General features: G+C 36.1%; 1 long non-coding RNA gene across 2 annotated transcripts; it reads right to left on the reverse strand.

Annotated features, from left to right (window-relative positions):
• Nucleotides 1–14,943: 14,943 nt before the first annotated feature.
• LOC115992793 lies at nucleotides 14,944–17,129 on the reverse strand. 2 transcript variants are annotated; one of them, XR_004092655.1, is made up of 3 exons: nucleotides 16,592–17,129; nucleotides 15,962–16,077; nucleotides 14,944–15,504 (listed from the first exon to the last, which is right to left on the reverse strand). It is a non-coding gene; the product is annotated as an uncharacterized LOC115992793 (long non-coding RNA). The 2 variants fall into 2 exon arrangements; XR_004092656.1 differs by lacking the exon at nucleotides 16,592–17,129 and adding an exon at nucleotides 16,172–16,440.
• Between the last annotated feature and the right edge of the window lie 3,383 nt (nucleotides 17,130–20,512).

A 20,512-nucleotide genomic window follows, 5' to 3' on the forward strand; every position in this document is an offset into this window, starting at 1 on the left:
TAACCTTGCATAATCAGTGCCCATAATAGTCGTTTTATCCATTGAATGGATATCCTCTTTGCCAAAGAGTTAACTAATGGAGATTCGGCTTATTTCAATTTCTGCCTCAAGATTTACTAGGTGAATTTCTAGTGCTGTGAGGGTTTTTTTTGAAAAAGGTGATTGTTGCTTTGGGTAAAGGCTCTTTGAAGGTTATCAAGGATAATTTTGATAGAGGGTGAAAGGTCTGTGTACACTCCATTTGTAAATTGGAAATTCCTAGATAAAACTTCATGTAAGGTGATGGCCACATTGCCACTAGAAAATATTATTCTAAGTGGAACAGGATCTTGAAGGAATGTTGCTTCCTTGGGTTCTGGTCCAGAAGAAGCGCCTTCATACCTTTGATAAGGAAAACCCTGGATAGGAGCTTTTCCTTTGTTTCTGCTTGAAGAAGCCATTTTCCACTTACTAGTGGAGCAAGTATAATGAGTTATTTGCTTTTCTTCCTGCCATGTATTAACAAAATGGTTACTTTTAAAAGCATTTTTGTTAAAATCATGAGATGTCATAGAGCAAATACTTTTATGCTGGATGCATGATGTGGATCTATGAAACTGTTTAAGGTTCAAAGAATCATCATTTGTGAAGAGGATGGAGAAAACTGAGTGATCAAGGTTCTTTTCTTGATTCAAATTTTCTAGAAAAATGTTGGCATTGACAAGGTTAAGGTTCTTGGAGATAGAGACTTCTTGGAGACTGTTGATGTTTTTAGGCTCTGGGCTCCTAAGAAACTTAAACTTAACTGGTTGGCCAAAAGAATGGGTAGTGATTCCTTCACTATCCGTGATGAAAAGATATAGCAGACATATGAATGGGTTTCCTAAGATGACCTTATCTGTCATATTTTTGACAAGAACAAAGGTGGTTTTGAAACATGTATTGTCTTGGCAAACATGTGCTTTTGGGAGTTTGAACTCAATCTGCATTTTTCCTCCACTTGCAGAAGTTAACCTTTCTTTGGTTTTCCAGAAGTATTTAGAGGGGATGATTCCTTCTTGAATGCAGTTGAGATCAACGCCTAAATCTATTAAGGCTACTACCTCAAATTCAAAATCTCTACTGATGACAATCCTGACTTTGGAGTGCCATTTCTAGAAGTTAATTCTACTGATGGTTTGCAAGAACGATCCATTTGTTGGTTCTGGCTCCATATCTACAATAAGGTTAACTGTTTCATCTATTTCTTCATCAGAAGGGTTCTATAATGAGGTGTTTTCCTCATTGCCTTGATGAGAAGTATTTTCTAGTTGTTTAACTCTCTGGTCCATGAGATTGTGATCAACCTAAGGATGGTTAATTCTTGCTTAAGGCTTCTCACTTCTGATTTGGTATCCTTAATCTCTTTCTGGAGATCTTAGATGATTATCTCTTTTTTAGATTTGGTAAATCTATTGTAGATTTTTTCCAAATCAACTTTGGGTTCTTGAATCCTAGGTTTGGATGTACTGACTTCCTTAACTAGGGTTTTGTGGAACTCACTAAGTCTTTGAGCTTTGGTGACTAGTCTTCGATCTGTTCTATAAGATCTAAGAGCAGCTCTTCTTGTTTAGAGAGAACACTGATAGTCTTGTTTCTACAACAACTATCTTGGCAAGTTAGGATTTCATCTGTACCACTAGAGGAGCTAGAAGATACTCTAGAGGTTTCAGAGGATGACCTAAATAACTGATGTTTCTCTTCTTCACTAGACACACTATCTAGGCGGTCAAGTTCTGAAATCTTAGAGATACCTTTGCTGATAAGGGAGTGGGTAGGGGATCTGCCTGGACATTCTTTCTTGAAATGTCCTTTTTTCCCACAATTAAAGCATTTTCCTTTTGCTCTAGGTTTGAGGTTTTCTATGGACTTGGGGTTTCCTTTCCTATAGAAATCATTGTTTTTGAACTTCTATTTTCTATATTGTTTGGAAACCATTTTCTTCCTGTGGAAATCTTTAGAGGTTTCTTTTCCTCTGTATTTGGATATCCTTTTCTTAGGAGGGATTAGGGGTGTATCTTGAAGCTGGTCATCTAGTTGTTCTTTCTCCTTTTCATCTTCTGAGGAGGGTGTACTAGAACTGCTAGAGGATATGTGAGCTTCTAAGACATTTACCTTGGGTGACATATTTGGTGAAGGGGAGATTGATTTTTCCACTTCTCGTGGTGGATTCCTAACATTTGTTGGTTGGTTAGGATCAGCTGGAAGTTTGGCTTTGGCACAAGACTTTTTATGCCATTCGAAATGTTTCTCAAAATATTCAAAGAAAGGATAATCACTGGATACCTGTTTCATGAATAGTTTCCATTTCTCTAAAACTTCTTCTTTTTGTTCTCTGGTATGGTTGGCTCTATAGGCTTCTCTCTTGGCTCTGTTTCTTTCAGAATCAAAGTCTTTAGTTAGAGCATCCATATCAGGGGTGTACTCTTTTGTCAACATCAAGAGCTGGTGATCAATATCAGTTTCCTACTGATAAGGATCTTGTGGATTTCTCATATCCCTTCCTGATGGTGAAGGGGGCTTTAAGCTGTCTTGACTAGTGTTGTCTTCTTCTTGATCAGCAACTGAGTCTTGCTTGGCTGTGTAACAAGGGGTGCTAACCTGGGAATGGTTTTTTTACACCTTGGAATTGTGGATCTAGGTCTCTTCTAGATGTGGGAAAGGGTGCTCGTGTTTTAGATGAACTACACTAGGATGCAAGTCTATCTCTAAGGTGGATAGTTGGTTGCCTAAAGGGTTGGCGCAGATCATGGATCTAGACCTTGGTTCCTGGTACAGATCTACCAAAGATCTGGGCCTGGTTTCAACATATTCTAAGGGTGACCTATACCTAGATTGGTCAAAACTAAGTCTAACCGTTCCATCGGCTAGCTCTTGGACAAAATCTAGACCTAGGTTCCTAACTGGGTTTTGGATCTATAGCTAATAATTTTCATTATCTATGGTCCAATGTTCTGGGAAAGTGACTTTAGACCATTTCAAGGTTTTAGGTACCTGAACTGTAGATCTAACGTCTAGAATTTGGATAAGGGTGGTTTCACCAGCCTTTCTTTTGTCTATGGCTTGGATAGACATGTTTGTTCTCATGCACTTATAATACACTTTGTTTATAAGGGCAAGCTGTCTAGTTCCATGTAACAAAAGAGTTTCATGGGTTTTTATGTTGAGGGTGACAAGATGTGAGGGTCATCAAGTGCTACAGTGAGATTGGGGAAACGATCAAAATGGATTGGTCCGCCACTCAAACTTGATTCCATGGTGCCTAAGAGGCTGTCATTAAACCTGAGATAATGAGTGTCTCTGAGGGCCATAGGGATTGAGTTGTTCAACCCTTCTTTGATCAATGGTTTTACTCCTACTTGGACAAGACCAATATGGAGGAATTTATGATCTTTTTCCTTGTGGGCTTTCACTGCAGCAGGGGATAACAAGTAGCATGTTTCATACTCCTTGTTGATACTGTAGATTTGTTCTATAGTCCTAACATGGTATTCTGTTTTGAAAGTCTTTTTCAAGGACCACGATGATGACTTATAGATCTGGGTTGTGAGAACTTTGTGTATGTTCCAATCTCCTAACTTCTGATCTAGATCTGAAAGCTGATACGACTCCGAGTTTATCATTCCATCTTCTTATGGAATCTCAGGGAGGGTTGTACTGCCAGATCTAATGCTGGTGGATGAATCACTCCTTCTAAACATCCTATTTATCATTTTGGATTAAAAGCCTAAGAAATCAATTACAACCTAGACTATCTTTATCTTCCAATTTCTGGATCTAACCTTAAATCTGAAACAGGGTATACTCAAAGGGATTGATGCCTTCTCTTATGCTTATTGCAACCTCTGATTTCCTTCTATTCCCTACTAGCGTCCTGCTAACCCTCGTCCGTTCAAACCCTAAACACTCTCTCCTAGCTCAACAAGCATTACTGTTTGGACATTCAGGCAAACGCTCACAACTTGGAATATTCTTAGTCTTACTGGGTTACAAACAACACAGATTTGGACTTACTCTTCTCAATAGTATACATCTGCAACAAATTTTAGGAGAGAAACAAAGATAGGAAAAAGAAGATAACTGGGAAGTAAAGGATTAGCTTAAACAGGTAATCTCAAGATAATAAACAGAAAGAATGAACGAGAGGCTCAGCCTACCACCAAAAGAAAGAACAGTAAACACTGACTAAGATGAAGTAATAGAAGAAGAATGATATGTATGGAAGTGGAAGTACTATCAGAAAATAGGTGTAAAACAAAATAATGCTTGTTAGAAAGAACATACTCAAAATAATGGATAATGCACAAAATAATGGATAACTATGGCGGTATAACCAGCCAACTTGATTAAAAACTGAAAATAGTTACAGTAACTTACAACACTTACTATCGGCCAAAACTAACTTGGCTCTGATACCAAAAAGAGGGGTAAGTTACAACAAAGGGGGGAGAGTGCCGTTCCGAGCAATCTCGATGCGAAAGTATAAATAGGTTATATATATATATATATATATATATATATAAAGACTCATACTAGTAGTAATATGATTCCTACTAGTATCAGGACTACTAATAAAGCCTAATAAATACTAACTTAGACCCAAAGTAAACAAAACTAAGATACTTAAAACCCTAGAAGATTTTAGACTCAACAAAATTACCAAAATACCCTTAATTTGTAGGAATTGCAGAAATTACATATTTGCCTGTCAATATAAAACTGGCCATCACTGATAAAATAAAAACCCAAATTAAAAACTGTTTTAACCCTAAAAGACTCATACTTAGACCATTAAAAGGGCACTACTTTCACTTCAATAGGACATCACATGAGGACCCAATAAAATAATTCGGGACTATACTCAGAACTATACACCCAAGTATAGGTCGAGACTATATAATAACGATTCTAACCTATGGAAAATTATTGTATAGTTCTTGACTATCCTCCCTCTTTCTTACAAAAGGGTGTTCCATCGTCTCAATGCTATCCAAGCTGAGCATTGAGTTCCCAATTTTAGCTGCCCCATCTTTTAGGCTCTTATCTTAGACACTTTCAAGTTTTCCTACTCCTTTTAATCCCATCTCAACAACAGCTTTGCAACCGTGAGGTTGAAGAGGAATGGCATTTTCACCTGCCAAAAACCAATACACATTGTAGTATAATAAGTTGTATGTTTCCATTAATTCAAATCTATAATAATTAGTCTATTAAGAAAAAAAAGTATGCCAAAGTTTAAGCATAACAAAAGTTGATGATCAATCCAACATGGAGATTTGGTAGTTCAATTCATTTCACAAAAAATGATCTCTTTCACGCCCAACACAAATATCCTCTTGCTCAGCGCCTATTTTGGCTAACATGTCAACACACCGGTTGGCCTCACAGTAACAGTGGCTGAATTGAATCTGATGAAATCTGGATGCCAAAAGCCTACAGTCCTCCGATATGGGTGAAATTATAAAGTTTATATGGTTAGAATTCTTAAGAACATCTACCACCATTTTTGCATCAATCTCAGCAATAAGGCAGGATATATTCATGTTACAGCAGAGCATCAAACCATCCCTCAGTCCCCAAAGTTCAACAACAAAGCTATTTGTTGATCCAATATGCCTGGTAAAACCCGCCACCCAGCTACCATGTTCATCTTTGATGATGCCCCCACAACCAACCCGCTCCATACAGCTTATAGAAGACCCATCCGTGTTTAGTTTCTTCCAACCTACTGGAGGTTTCTCCCACTTAATTCTTCTATTGACTCTTTGAACTGGATTTCTAGGTGAGCTCATATAATACAGAAACTCCAACGATTGATTATAGATTTCAGAAGGTAGACTCGGATTTGGACTTTTCCTTTGGAACACAAACAAATTCTTGCTCCTCCACAAACTCCAAACCGCAAATTTAAAAGTAATTCACCATGGTGGCTTCCCTTAAACATAGCTACTCCGAACTTTCCCATTTGATTAAAGCCATTCCTGTAAATTGCTCATCCGGAAATCTCTATTTGTTTGCTTAACTCCTAGCTGAATCCATACCTGTTTGGCTCTCTGACAGTCTCTGGGAGCATGCAATATGGTTTCCGGTTCCCTTTGGTAGATGGGATATCCTTCATCAACCACCATTCCCTTCTTTGCAAGGCAATACTTGACACCAATGCTATTGTGAACACACCTCCAGAAGAAAGTTTTAATCTTAGGTAGTGTCTCAGATTTTCAAATCCAGCTAGTGTTAAAAGGTTGCATAGAATCAGCTTCCTTGGCAAGAGAATAAGCACTCTTAAGGTCAAACATACCTCTAGCATTACCTACCCAAGCTAACCTATCCTTCCCTCCACCAACTATGGACATTGGAACAACTTGAATGACAGATTTAATATCAATAGGAAGATCGAAAGGTAATCGGTTCCAATCCCAACCTGCATCTATCAAAAGGTCTTTAACCTCCCATTGACTTGCTTCTTTAGCGGGCCATTGATCATCTGCCGTAGAGGGCCTTTACGTGTCCAATTACCCAGCCAAAAATTGAATTTACTGCACCTATCAATCACCCACATACTACCTTTATCAAAGGTCTCCCTACCCTTTTTAATGGCCCTCCAAATCTGGGAACAAGGCAATCGGTCAGAGTTGGCTGCACTGATTCTTCTACTGCTGCAATACTTTCGTTTAAGAACTTGAGCCCATAATGCACCTTCTTCTGTGTGAAGCGTCCAATTCAACTTTGCAAGAAGTGCAATATTTCTGCCCTTGGCATCCTGTAATCCCAACCCATTATCCTCTTTAGGCTTTGTAACTATATGCCACCCAACCCAACTTTCTTCGAAGTTTTCGATGAGCCCCATAGGAAATTTCTATTAACCTGATCAATGCCATCCAATATTCTACCTGGAAGATAGGTGCCCTGCATAACATAGGATGGAATGGATGCCAATGAAGCTTGAATTAAGATAGCTCGGCCAACTAAGGAGAGCATATTTGCTTTCCACCCCGCTAGCTTTTGTTTGACCCTCTCCAAAATGTAATTGAAATCATGGGATGATGTACCCGTATGCTTAATGGGAAATCCAAGATATTTACCAAGTGAAGGAGTGGATGCAAACCCAAGTATATCGCACAACAACTCTCCTGTATCTCTATCTACATTTGGAAAAAAAAAAAAAGCTCTTGACTTAATGATACTCACTGATTGCCCTGACATCATGCAAAAATCATCAAGGACATCTCTGATAGTGGAGCAATTCAGCCCATTTGCCTTCCCGAATAACATTAAGTCGTCCGCAAAGAACAGATGTGAAAATGCAGGACCGCTTTGGGATGCCTTCACAGGCTACCACAACTTAGCCTCACATTTTTCAAGTATAAGTTGATCGAGGTAGTCCATACAGAGGATAAATAGATACGGGGATAAAGGATCTTCTTGTCTAATCTCCCTTGAAGGATAAATTGGCCCTAAAACTTCACCATTGACCAAAATTGAAGTTGAGACTGTGGATACACAACTCATAATGATATCAATTAAATTAGCTGGCAAATTGGCTCTAATTAGCATCTCTCTAATAAAGCTCCACTCAAACTTATCATATACCTTCTCCAAATCAATTTTTAGAGCCATATATCCTACTTTCCCCCTTTTTTTTTTTGCTTAGAGTATGGATAATCTCTTGCACTATGATTGCATTATCAATGCCTTTCCTTCCCAGAACAAAGGCTGTTTCGAGAGGGCAAATAATCTTCTCCAAATGAGGCCTTTATCTAGCAACAATAATCTTTGTGATCACTTTATACATTGTATTGCATAAACTGATTGGCCTGTAATTACCTAGAGTCTCCGGACCCTGAATCTTTGGAATAAGAACAATATGAGTCCTATTCAAGAAATCTGGCACTTTTCTCTCTACAAACACCTTTTTGACCATATCAATCACTGAATTGCCAACAATCAACCAAAATCTGTGAAAGAAACTCGCATGTAACCTATCCGGGCCCAAGGCCTTGAAAGCCTTGAGAGACCACAAGGCAGATTTTATTTCTTCCACTGAGACCTCCCCACCAATGCTTTCCTTTTCCTCATCTGATAACCTTCCCTGCCAATGAGTAACAATGGGTGCTAACCAAGAAGCACTATATAGAGAGGAGGTATACACTTCATTGAAACCACTCCTAATAACATCTTTAATTGCACTTTCCTCATACAGCCACTCCCCCACTGAATCTTTGATTGCCAAAATCTGATTTCTCTTCCTTCTAACTAGGGTAGACACATGGTAGAAAGCAATATTCCGATCTTCTTGAATCATCCAATTAATCCGAGATTTTAGAGCCCAAATCTCTTCCTCTTGATTCAACACAGTATCAAGCTCTTTTAACAACTCACCCTCTAAATTAAGAAGGAAATTTGAGGGTCTAAAAGCCACAGCTTGCTAGATGCCATTTAAACGAGCCATAATATTCTTTTTTCTCACAAAAACATTCCTAAAATGCCTCATGTTCCAACTTTCTGCCTCCGTAGTTAAACAATCTATAGCCTCCACAAGCATGGGGTAATTTCTCCACGCTTGGGATATTATATTAGGGAACGACGGGTCAGATAACCAACAAGTCAGGAATTTGAAAGTCCTCTTCCTATTCGGACCCACTCTTGGCTGCAGGTCAAGTAAGACTGGGCAATGATCTGAATGGCATCTGGTGAGATGCATCACTTTGGCTTCAGGGTACATTAAACACCAATTAGGATTAACAAAAAACCTGTCTATTCTCTCCTGGATAAGAGCTTGGAGATTTCGTTTTATTAGTCCAAGTAAAACGCCCGCTCGAAAACCCAATATCAATCATACTACATTTATCCAAACAATCCTTAAATAACAAGGACCGACTGACACTAATAGCCTTACCCCCAAACTTATCATCATCCAAAAGTGGCTTATTAAAATCACCAGCTAACACTCAAGGCATGTTATGCATTTCAGCAACATTAATTAAATTATTCCATAAAATATTTCTTTTAGCATTTCTACGACTAGCATAAATGGCAATAAACATCCAACTGACGTCAGAATTCTGTACCTTCACTACAGTATGAATTTCTTGCTCGGTGTAGCAGTAACCTCCACCCTATCTGAGTCCCAAAGCATCCATAAACCACCAACATATCCAATAGTCTCCGTGTGAATGGCCCTATCAAACGGTAACCTGTCGGTTATCTTCATGGCCCTCTCACCCCTAACCTTGGTCTCCATAATTACCAAAATTGCCTAGTTGTGGCACCGAACCAATTCCTTTACATGTCTCTGATAAGTGGGCTTCAGAGCGCCCCTGCAGTTCCATACTATTATATTCATAATGACCAAATGATCTGGTATGAGGCGTTCATCAAAAGGTGGCAGCTGCTGCACCTCCTGCCTCAAATTCCATCCTGTCCAGAACACCATCTTTTTCGTCAGCCCCTCCCCTGATACCAAAATTAGATTGAACAGCCAGCCTCCCATTTCCAGGTCTTGCACTGAAACATGTATGTTTGTCACCATCATCAATTAAAGGCTCTGAGTGAGCATTGTACTAAGCTTGCTCCTCAAAAGCTTCTCCATCCTCCTTTGCTCGGTCAGGCATGCCATTGGGTCTACTTCACCCAACATTGGAGCTTTTGAGATTTGAGACAACGTTATGGGCACTAGACATCACTCCGCCTCCATCGTCGGTAGTTCCGTCAGGAAGATCCACCATGTGATTCTCAATATTCTCCACTCTAAATCTAACTGTAACAACCTGACCTGCTTCACTCTCGCTTCCATTAAAAGGATCACCCACTTCCATTCCTTCTAGTGCTCCACAGTGAACCACTTCGGGACTTGTCTCGGAATTACTCTGATCTCGGCCAAAACCGCTTTGAAAAACCTGATCCCCACTTCTTCGAGCTCGATGGCCTACCTCACACACTTTCATGCCTTCTAGTGCTTCACGCTGAATCATTTGGAAACTGAATCGGAATTGCTCTGATCTTTGCCAACACCGCTTCGAATATCCCAATCCTCACTCCTTCGAGCTTGATGGCCTACCTCTGTTCTTGGCAAGGTAGAGAATTGAAAAACTCCCTGTTGTTGTCTTCCATCACTACCCACTTCGGTTTTTCCGTCAAGAGTTCTAAAATCCTGTGAACTGGATGACAACAGTGACATAGTGGACTTGGTGCCTTCAGCTACACCTGGTTGAGTGGACAAAGACGCCCTATTGCATGCTAAAGCTTTTTTATTCTTAATTGAGGCTTGCGTGTTGGGCTTAATGGGCTTGGTATCACCAACCTCCTTTCCAAGCCTAAACCGGAGCTTCTCATTACTTCCTGGCCTTGCTTCAATAACTTTACAGTCTTGGTTTGTACCCTCTTTAATTAGGCGCTGGACTACACTAGCCACTTTGGGCCCATTAAAGTCTCCTTGAGGTGTAATCTTCCTCTTCAAATCCCTGATCGGCCCACTACTTGACTCAGCCAATTATGTAGCCATACTGGCTTTTGTTCCATTCCCTGCTCGTTGTCCATATCCCATACTCAGAGCTGGACCACCACTACCCTAGTTTCTTGTCCCTTGTTTTCTACGCGTGACCACGACCCAAGGTCCGTACATACTTTCAGGTACGTTTTCATTCACACTACCATGCATGTTCGTAGTGGGACCCTCCTTTTTGTTTGTGTTGTCAGGTTCATGCTTATTGCATGCCTTCTCCCCACGCTCCCCTTCAGGACATTCCTCCATTGTCCTTGGCAGCAAATGCTGCCAGACAATGTGGGGCATTTTTCCTTTTGATGCCTCAATCTCCCACAACCAAAGCAAAGTTTATGAATTCCCTCATAACAAATTGGCTGTTCAAATTTTCCTATTAAAATAGCTACAGCGATCGGCTTTTCTACATCAATCTGAACGCAGAGTCTAGCAAATCTGCCTTTGGACTCAGTGGCAGTGTGTGTATCCACTCTAAGAACATTGCCAATCGTTTTCCTAATCTGAAGCAAGGCCTCCGCATTATAATACTCTATCGGGAGTTGATTTAGTCTTATCCAAATTGCCACCGAAGAGACATTAGTCGTCTCTGGCTGAAAATCTGGTTCCCAAGGTCGTATGGATAGAAAATGACCTCCAACAAACCAAGGCCCCCTTTTGAGTGTAGCTTCATAGTCTTCCCTCAGTGAAAATCTTATTAGGACAAAACCCTAGCCCAAACCAACACAATCCAATCTTTCGGCAGGCTTCCACATGGAGAGAAGTTTGTTTTGAAGGAAACTATAACCAACAGACCTTCCATATACCTTTACTATGAGAGCTTTTGTCCATGGGCTTCGAATCTGATGCTTGAAATCCTTTGAGAATCTTACTGAACCAGCCCTTCCCTGAATGCTTCCACCTCCTCATTAGACTCCGCATCGTCTTCCATGAGGTCTCCAAAGCTAAATGCTTGCGTGAAAGCACCCAGAATCTCTCCGATAAGCTTATCCTTGAAGGAAGCTTCCCGATTCCAGGTGCTCCTATCGTTCCTTGGGGAAGATGCTACTGGATCCAAACCATCTTGGAAGCCTGCATGGTTTACGTTCTTTACTTTTTTCTTACTGCGCACAAGTTCGTCTTGTTCTTCCCTAGAGAGCGCCAGAGAGCATTCTGCCAATGATGCAAACTGTTTATCATTTCTGCCAAATTAGATTGTCTTGCAAACAAAGGTGTCGAATCTAGAAATGCAGCCATGCGACAATAACAACATTGCAAAACGTGGGAGCGCAATTAATAAGTCAAAACCAAAAGCTCTGTTACTGCAAATTCAACATCCAAAAACAAAGCACGGCTGTCTTGGCTAGTATTCAAAGCTCTGTTACTGCAAAACCCATGTAATAATAATAATAATAATAAATCATGTGTGAACATATTTAATGATTGATTCTCAAAGTATAACCATATAAATTGGATAAAACTTAAGGAAATAAGGTTAAACAAAAGACAACAAATATACAAAATCTATTCAATTTTATGGAAAAAAAATTAGAATAAACAAATACATACATGCAAGGTTGTAGGTAGAAGGAGAGAAGAGTAGAGAAAGATAAATTTGAGGAGAAGTGAAGTTGAAATCTAAATCTTAAAAATAAGTGGTTCAAGAAGAGGAAATTCAAAGAAAAAAAGGTCACGTCCAAACAAAATCACGTCCCAAATTGTACACAACACTACACTTGCTTTAGCAACCTAAATCCTTTGGGTGAGTTATTGAAATATACATATTTAAATAAAATGTTGTACAATTTTGTTGATTTCAATGGCCGAGAAAATGTTTGGATTGCTATATACATCTTTGTAATGTAAATTTTTTTTTTTCTGGTTGATTTTTTATCGACTTATAATTTATACTAACTAGTCGCTAACCTGTGCGATGCACGGATTAGTTAAACAAAAATTTTAAATTTTAAATTAGCATAAAGTTATGATCACTTGAAAAAAAAAAAAAAAAAAGTTACAATTTAAGAGGGGGAAAAAAAAATACTAACACCAATTTGTTTGCAAAATCCTATGTTTTTTCTTGTCATATAAAATGCAACTAAAAAACCCAAAAAATAAGAAAATAAAAACTATAGAAAATTTTATATAGAAAACAGTAATTATTTACACTCAAAAATGAAATTGACGCTAAAAAAGAGTCATTAGAGCAATAGGTTTCGGAAAAGATTTTTTTTTTTTTTTTTGAAAATTGGAAAAGCTAATTTAGTGTTATAGGCAATAGTCATAATATTTTAACATGTAAAAGAACAACATCAAAAAGGAGTATCAGATGAATAAATTGACTTCATTAGAGAATGAAGTCAAATAAATGCATTGGAAAGAATAGATTTCAAAATATATGAATGTGAAAAGAAGAAGAAGGATGTACCAATTGAAAGGCCATAGAGTTTTAATCGAGATAGAAGACGACCAATCTAAAAAGCACTTGGAATGCTCCTAATATTAGGAAAAAAAAAAAAATAGGTTACCTCAAAAGAACAATGCATTACTATACCAATTGAAATTTGTCAAGACAATTTCATATATTGCAAAACATGAACCCAAAATTTAGATGTTTAAACTTCTAAAAAGCCAAAAGAAAGAGTAAAGAATCAGTGCAAAAATACCATCTTGATTTCTTTTGCCACACCATACAAAAAAGTAAAAGCTAAGAAAAACACCATAAGAAAGTGCAAAAATAAAGCAATCTTATATTCAAGTGTGGTAGATATGAACTTTATTGATTATTCCATACCATCTTGACAAATCCATAGAATGTTTTGTTTCATATTACATTGCATTGATAGCTATTTTCACGCCATTTGTGCAATGCCCTGGAAAGCTGCAAATAAAAACAAAAGTAAAAATTAAAAAAATATGACTACATAACAGAAAAAATTAATAATTCTTATTAACAAAAACACTTCTTAGCAATCATAAATTCATAGTTCTAAATATCTAATCAGTTACTGATTGTAGTTTAAAGTTTAGACTTTATAAAGTCAATTGATTTTTGTTTTGACAATTTTACTCACAGCATCAATTGTCCATTAGATTTAACAAAACAAACAATTTTTTTTTTTTTTTAAATTTTGTATCAACACAGAATCATCACTCTAACAATCACGTCATGTGGAAATCAAATGAAAGAGTAAAGACTTGTCGGCACACCACTACGAAATCAAGTAGAAAAGCAACACCGAAACAGATCTAGCCCACAATACTCAAAAGGATTGATAGCATGCATATCCAATCACAAATGATATGAATATTTAGAATAAACTCATATAAAAATAATCGCAGTGCCTCTAAATTAGGATTGTACTAAAACACAAATTAACACCGAAGTAAAAATAGAGGATTGAACACGGCAGTAGATCATATATCTCATATATTACGACACACATATTCATGTCAGCATGATACCACCGATGTGATCTAGTGATTGTGGTTTGGTTTGGCGACTGACAAGTTGAGGATTAAGCGTGAGCCTATCGTGTGGACTGTGTGGTAGTATTCAATTTAATTCTTAATAAACCCTAATAGTGACGTAGTGACCAGAGAATTAGAGAAGGAGATAAGGAAGAGTCCAAAACAAAATAGAAAACTATATGAGAGAGGAGGTGTTTGCCTTTGAATACATCTTAAAAGTCCTAAATCAAATTAAAAAAAATATAAATAAAAAATGCTGATGTGGAAAACTGTGGGAGTTTCAGAGGTTTCGGTTATATATATATATATATATATATATATATAGATAAAAGGATTAGATAAAGAATTTGTATTATAATTAAATTAAGATTTTTATCAAAGTATAAATTATAGGAAAAGAAGATAAGAACAAAAAAAAAAATTATTTATATTTTTAAAATCTAAAAAAATTTATGCAATTTGGTGAAGTTATTTGGGCCTTGGTACACCTTTTATTGGGCTTATGCCATAGTATAATGTGAGATAGAGCGTAAGGCTTTAGGCCTATATTTCACATCAGACTATGGCATAAGCCCAATAAAAGGTGTACCAAGGCCCAACACTGAATTTGATCACAACATGTTAACGGGCCCTTCAGGTATATATATATATATATATATAGGCTAGGTCCCCTCTCCACTCCTACTAAGACAAAACTCTAACTCGCCTCATTAAGAGCTGTCTTGAAAGGAGGAGCCAGAAGAGGAAGACTTAACTTGTGGACTTACTCATGGCATCAAGAGGTACGTTGTATACAATCCCTTGTTCACGTTATTGATTTTGTTTTAGTCACTAGCATAGTTTTATCAACTCCTAAAAGTTTCCCTTTACTAATCATAAATCATAATCATGTTGCTAATACTATTTTTGATTTAGTTCACTATGACATTTAGGGACCTTTTCCTGTTCCTACATTGAATGGTTCTATTTTCAAAGCACAGTTGATGATCATAGTAGATGTACCTTGGTATATTTAATGAAATATAACTGTTATGCTAAAATAAGTGTTAGAAACAAGAAGGAAAAAAAAAATTGAAAGAGCATTATATACAAGTTACGAAACTTTCTACTTTCTACAGTATGGATATGGATTGCATAGGCTCATCCCTAACTGGCTTGAACTTGATCGGCTTGGACTTGACATCCTCCTCTGGCTTAGACCTGACATCCTCTTTCTTGTTTCTCAGACTTGTTTCTCACTCCTCCTTTTGATCTCTTCCCACTCTCCTTCTTATCATCTTCTTCCCCTCTTGCTTTCTTTGCTACCTCCTTATCATCTTCTTCCTCTCTTGCTCTCTTCCCTTTCTGGCTTGGACCTGACATCCTCCTCTGGCTTGGACCTGACTGGCTTAGACCAGACATCCCCTGGCCTTGCATCCTCCCACCCTCAAACTTTCTCTCTCCTCTTCCTTGTTTCTCAGACTCGTCTCTCACTCCTCCTCTTGATCTCTTCCCACTTTCTTCGCTCTCTCCTTATCATCTTCAAAATAGCATCTCTGTTCCTAGTATCAACACATTTGAAAAAAAAGAAGTTCATTTTCTAGAGAATAAGTATGAACGGACACAAATTAACTCCTACATCACACTTTTCTTTACTTAATGTGCAAATTTATAATTTATGCATTTATAGTTTGACTAAAATTTAAGTTGCACTATTTGGTAGATTCACTACCATTTTTCCATTGATTTTTTTTTTTTTTTCATTTTTTGTCCACCACTTTGATGAAGAATCAAGGTTCATTCCCAACTTAACAAAAGATTGATAGCCTTTTTTTTTTCACTCTAAATAGTTTATGTTTTCTTCAATTCTATTTAAAATGCATAAAAAACATAATAATTTCAGATAAAGATAAAGCAAACCAGCCAACTCAGATGCAAAAATAAACGAAAAATTTCTTAGGAAAAAAAAAAAAATTCAATATGAAATACATAATAACACAAACATTCATATTCATGTACCTTTTTCCTAATCCCCCAATTCCAACATGTGATCAACTTGTGCGTAGATCAGCAACTATAAAGTCTTTCAGACTCATTTTCTTTCTTCGCCTGGGATTTCTCTTATTTCTTGGTATCTAATTAAAAAAAAAAAAATTCAAAACCATTAACCGCATTATGTTATATGTCAACCCAACATAACAAGTAAAGAAATGAAATGAGAGGACTCACCTGAGAGAGAGAGAGAGAGAGGTGTTTTTGGCGAGAACAAGAGAGAAAAGAGATAGTGACTCAGGGCCGGCCCTTCCAGTAGGCGAACTAGGCAATCCTAAGGCCCCAAGTGGAAGGGAGGCCCCAAAATTTTAGAAAATAAGGGGTAGCCGGGGAAAAAAAAATTGGTTTCAGATTAATATAAAAAAATCCGGCACATTCTTTGGACCAAAAAACAAAATTTCTCTTATACCCAGTTAAACATTGGTAGCACAAAAAAAAAAAAAAAAAAAATGGTCTAAATAAAATTAATTGTCTCAAAAATAACATCATTATATTCTAGATAAACCAAAATTCAACAAAATAAACTACAAAGAAATTAACCACAAAACAATCAATAACCAAAACAAATAAAAAACCTCAAATCCCTAAAATTTTTACCATCTCTTTCTCATTCTTGCTCTCCGCTTCTCTCATTCTTTCTCTTCACTGTTGCTGGGCCTGGCTGCCTAACTCAAGCTTCCTTTCCTCCGATCTAATCTAAATCATCCGAATGCCTGGCTCAAGCAGTCAAGCTTCCTTTCCTCCGCCGACTGCCCTTTTTTTTTTTTCCGCTGCTGCCGTCAGTGCCGTGCTGCGTTTTGATTCTAGCTGGGTAATGGGTTTTGACTTTTGAGCTTCAGGTATAACTAATAAGGCTTGCTTCCTATTCTACTGATAAGGCTTGCTACCTATTCTACTTTAGATTTGTTAAGAGGGCTGGGTCATGTTTTATGTTTTTTGTGGGTCAGTGGTTACTGGGTGGGTCTTGGCAGGTTTTTTTTTTCTTTTTTCTTTTTTTTGGTTATAGGTGTAAATGTAATAGGATTTGTTTTATGTTTGTTACGGGTGGGTCTTGGCAGGTTATTGTCTGGGCTGGGCTTGTTTTTGACTTTTTGTTATGGCTATGATTATTTATTTATTTATTTTAATCTTGTGTTTATATATATATATTAGTTATTGGTAATATAATGAATAAATTTTTATTTATGCAAAGTTGAGATTGCTAAAAATTTGTTATTATTCGGTGAAACTACAACAATATTTTTTTTATATAAATCAGATTTTATTTCTCATTTACTCTACACTTGAAAGTTATTTTTTATTTTAACCTTTATAAATATATTGTTTGATTAGAAATATCTATTAGAAAATATGCATTTGGATATGAAAAACTTAAAAAAAGAAACAAAGAAGAAAAATTAATTGAGTCTCAAAAAGGATCGATGGATAAATTTGTTATTAATAATAAACAAAATATAACACAAAATTTAGATGAAAGTATAAAAAATGAACAAGAATTTGAATACAAAAAGTATCGATTGAAAAGGAGATGTTAGAAGAATTTGAATACAAAAATTTAATTAGTCAATTTGCATCTCAAAATGTAAGAAAAATAGATTTTAAATAAAATATATTATAATATAAAAATATTATGTAAATATTAATTTAATTAATACATAAATATTAAAAAAAAAAACCTTATTTTAGTTCTCGCTTTAGGCCTCGAAATGTCTAAGGTCGGCCCTAGAGAGATCGAGGCTGGTCTTAATAAATAGAGAAGTAAGAGAAAGATTAGAAGAAATGAGAGTGAGAGTAGATAAAATGATGGGTGAGGTGGCATTATCCTATTGCTTGTTGTTGGATTTCAAGGAATCCAAAGATTTTAGGATAAGATAAAAAGTCACAAATTTTGCCACAATTATTTGTGTGAAATGACAAAACTTAGGTACAATATCTTAGATTCTGTTTTTTAGGTCATTCTCCTAAGATTCAGCCATGTAGATTTTTTTTTTTTTCATAAGATGAAAGTGTATTTGTTAATTAAGTAACCACATGACTGAATCTTAAGAGGGAAACCTAAGGAACATAACATAAACATTGTACTTAAGTCTTACCCCAGTGTGATAAATGGTGAGTAACGGAGTGAGTTTACGTGAAAGTGACAAATAACTTGTCTAGAATCTATAGATGACATTTCATCTATAGATTTTCTTCTTATCAAAAGAAGAAAAAGAAAAAGAAAAAAAGAATCTATAGATGACATTCTATTTAGATAAAACTTATTCCTAAACTTAGAGTATTTGCAATAGTTTGTGTAAAAATTCATATTTCTTTGAGTATAATAACACACATTTTCTATTTTACATTCTCACTTTTCAAAATAATGTATCATATTATCTATTTTTACGTGGTTAAAATATTAATTTTTTTACTTTTTTTAATTATTACTTTTTTTAGACATAACAATCATTATTTTCTTTTCATTCTCGAGATACATGAAAAAAATAATAATAATAATGTCAATATAAATTTATGGGTAAAATATGGTAGTTTTAGCATTTGAATTGTGCTATTTGGCAACTGTTTTTTCCCATTATTTTTGTTTCCAAAAATAATTTTTAAGCGACTTGGGGGTCCATCTACAAACAATCCTACCAGCCCCGTTCATTATGGTATGCTCATTTGCCACTCTTAGCAAACCATTGCCTAGACTGCAAGCAATCCTAACAAATTAATCCAAACTGATGAAAGCAATACAATCCTAACAAGACCAAGAATCCAACTCAAATTTATTCTACACAAAAGAACCTAAAGTTCACTATTTCCCACTACAGAATGCCCCCCCAAATCCAAAATTCAATTCATGAACATCCTTTAGCAATCTCAGAGAGCATCAAGGCAGCCCTTGGTTCTCCTTCTCCATTTCATATTCTCAGTACAACATGATCCCTCTCCCCTTAATCTAACAACAGCAACAACCACAGTATCCAAGGTTGGCTATGGATCCAAAACATGGGCTACAAACGAGCAAAGTTTGCCCCCACAACAGACACCCAAAAAAAAAACAACTAATCCAAGTCCTGAAATTAAATGAACAAAAAGATTCAGACACTGAATTCAAGAAACACTGTAAAGCTAAAAAAAAAAAAAAAACCATACAAGAAGCTTCTCAACCACTACACAGAATGAGATTCAAACACGATTCTCAGGGTGACCCAACTCAAACCTATCAGTCTTCCATCACTCTCACGTGTTACCCATTAATTTCCCAATCCAAAAACCAAACTCAATCAATAAAATTACAATTACAATTCAATCAGAAACTCTCCCACCCCACTATACAATGAACAATTTCAGAAATTTGAAACATGGGATTCTGATAAAAAATGAAATCACTACTTTACCTCTGAAAGAATCAATCAAATTTACATCGCAATCAAGCTTTTTATCTCGGGATGGTCTTTGATTCAATGCCACGTGTACACAAAAACCGTGACACCAACAACACCGAAAGCTCTCGCTCTCAGAGAGGAGGAGTAGGTGGCGCAATTGAGGATAAACCCACCACCTAGAAAGCGATTCTTATTGCAGATTCAACATGCAAATGCTTCAAGTTTTGATCTTTCACCAAAAAAAAAAAAAAAAAAAAATCCCATAAAACGCACAGAGAAATAAATAAATAATACAACTGTTTGTTTGTTTGTATACAAATAAATTTTGAGATTGTTATTAGCCAATGAAATGAATGAACGACCTTTGAGTCTCTCTGCAACTCTTTCGTTTATATTTGTGCATTAATTACAACACAAAAATTATTCATCAGATAACGTTTTTATAAAACTCTCCTCTTGTTTTTTCCACCATGAAAATGAACTTTCATTTATTTATCTATTTTACTTAGGAATTTGTTTTAAGTTTTAATTTAAACCCTTTTTTTTATTTTTTATTTTAATAATTTCTTGTGGTAGAGACAGAGACCCTTCTCTAACGTTATTGCATGATCCACATCTGACTAATATATAAATAAAATAAAAATAAACAACTAATCTGGGATAAGATTAAGGAAAATGTTTTATTTTTTTTTAATTCAATTATAATAAACTAGTCGCTAATCCGTGCTATGCACGGGTATCTACCTATTTGTAAGGTAGACTAAAATAATTTTATAAACAATTTAAGAAACTATACCATTGCATGATTTGCTCTTATATGACTTTAATTTTTGTTACAATTTGATGAAGAAGCTATTGCTTAAACATGCAATGGCTTACAAAAAATTTGTCGAATAGTTTCAGATGCTGCAAAAAAATAACTCAAAAATTCATACATTAAAACTTTTGAAAGACTTATTGAATCAAAACAAAATATATATGACTAAACAATAGAGAAATATAAGAGAAATATGGGTTACATTCGAAAGAATAATTTCAATTATTGCAAGCTTTTTTATCTTTAAAAAAGGGCTAAAGAGAGTTTGGTGGTTCATGTATGAAAATTACTATTTAAAAAATACATGAAAAATCATAATATATATATATA

The sequence above is a fragment of the Quercus lobata genome, chromosome 5 (assembly GCF_001633185.2).
Source record: "Quercus lobata isolate SW786 chromosome 5, ValleyOak3.0 Primary Assembly, whole genome shotgun sequence".
NCBI lineage: Eukaryota > Viridiplantae > Streptophyta > Magnoliopsida > Fagales > Fagaceae > Quercus > Quercus lobata.